Below are 2,113 nucleotides of genomic sequence, written 5' to 3'. Positions count from 1 at the left end.
GTTCTTCAACTTCTGAGATATCAATATCAATATCTGCAAAATTCTCAAACTGCTTTGGCTTTTCAAGACCAAGCTTATCATCAAACCTGATATTGATTGATTCTTCTACAATCAATGTTTCAGTATTGTATACTTTGTAGCCTTTGGAGCGTTCAGAATATCCAAGAAGGAAACATTTTTGTGCCTTAGAATCAAACTTACCAAGATGATCTTTAGAGTTCAGAATAAAACAAACACATCCAAAAGGATGAAAATATGAAATGTAGGGCTTTCTGTTCTTCCACAATTCATAAGGAGTCTTATTTAGAATAGGTCTTATAGAGATTCTATTCTGAATATAACATGCAGTGTTTATTGCTTCTGCCCAAAAGTGCTTAGCCATATTGGTTTCGTTGATCATGGCTGGCCATTTCTTGTAGAGTCATATTCTTTCGTTCTACAACTCCATTTTGTTGTGGAGTTCTAGGACAAGAGAAATCATGGGCAATACCATTTTCTTTGAAGAACTCCTCAAAGAATTTGTTCTCAAATTCACCACCATGATCACTTCTGACCTTTATGATTTTACACTCCTTCTCAGTTTGGATCTGAGTGCAGAATTCAAAGAACACTGAATGAGACTCATCCTTGTGTTTCAAGAACTTTACCCATGTCCAGCGGCTATAATCATCAACGATGACTAATCCATATTTCTTCCCTTTGACAGATGCTGTTTTGACTGGGCCAAACAAATCAATGTGCAAAAGTTCTAACGGCCTTGAGGAAGAGACAACATTCTTAGACTTGAATGCAGGTTTGGAGAACTTGCCCTTCTGACATGCTTCACAAAGAGCATCTGATTTGTATTTCAGATTAGGGAGTCCTTTGACAAGATTTAGTTTGTTAATTTGAGAAATCTTTCTCAAACTAGCATGTCCTAATCTCCTGTGCCAGACCCATTGCTCTTCAGAAACAGACATAAGACAAGTCACCTTCTGATTCTTAAGATCCTGAAGATCTGTCTTATAAATGTTGTTCTTTCTCTTGCCTGTAAATAGGATTGAGCCATCCTTCTGACTTACAGCCTTGCAAGACTTTTGATTAAAGATTATGTCATAACCATTGTCACTTAATTGACTTATGGACAATAAGTTATGAGCTAATCCATCTACTAGAAGAACATTAGAAATAGAAGGAGAGTTACCAGACTTTATAGTTCCTGAGCCAATAATTTTGCCCTTCTGATCTCCTCCAAACTTCACTTCTCCAGCAGATTTAAGCACCAGGTCTTGGAACATAGACCTTCTTCCTGTCATGTGTCGCGAGCATCCAGAGTCCAGGTACCATGACATGTTGTGCTTTTCCTTCTTTGCAGCCAAGGATATCTGCAATAGGAATAATCTTTTCCTTAGGTACCCACAATTTCTTGGGTCCTTTCTTGTTAGTTCTCCTCAAGTTCTTATTGAATTTGGGTTTAGCAGAATATTTAACAGGAGGAACAACATGATATTCTTTAGGTTTGTCAGCATGATATTTCTTAGGATGTGTCACATGCTTCTTGGTGTGAACAGTGTTAAACTTCTGTGCATGTGACGTGAGCCTAATATCATGAGCATGGCCATATTTGAACTGATCATACAATGGCTTGTATGTGATCTTCAGATCATCAACAGGTTCAAATTTATGTGAGGTATCACCCTCATAGCCAAAACCAAACCTTCTGTTTCCAGAAACACCATATATCATAGAAGCAAGATGACTTCTGCCAATACTTCTAGATAAGAACTTTTTGAAGCTCGAGTCATATTCTTTCAGAATATGATTCATGCTAGGAAGGGATTTTTCTGTTTCAGAAGGAGATCCACTATCTTTGGATAGATTTAAAACTTTTTCCTTCAGTTTAGAATTTTCCACTTCCAGCTTCTTAGTTTCAAATTCAAACAGCTTCTTCAGCTTTTTGTATTTGATACTAAGATGAGCCTTGAGTTCCAGAAGTTCTGTTAAACTGGAAACTAACTCTTCTCTAGATAGTTCAGAAAATACCTCTTCAGAATCTGATTCTGATGTAGATTCTGATCCATCATCCATTGTGGCCACTAGTGCCAGATTTGCCTGCTCATCTTCAGAGTCTGAT

Source organism: Vicia villosa, linkage group LG5 (genome assembly GCF_029867415.1).
Source record: "Vicia villosa cultivar HV-30 ecotype Madison, WI linkage group LG5, Vvil1.0, whole genome shotgun sequence".
Lineage (NCBI taxonomy): Eukaryota > Viridiplantae > Streptophyta > Magnoliopsida > Fabales > Fabaceae > Vicia > Vicia villosa.
This window is presented reverse-complemented; position numbering follows the sequence as displayed.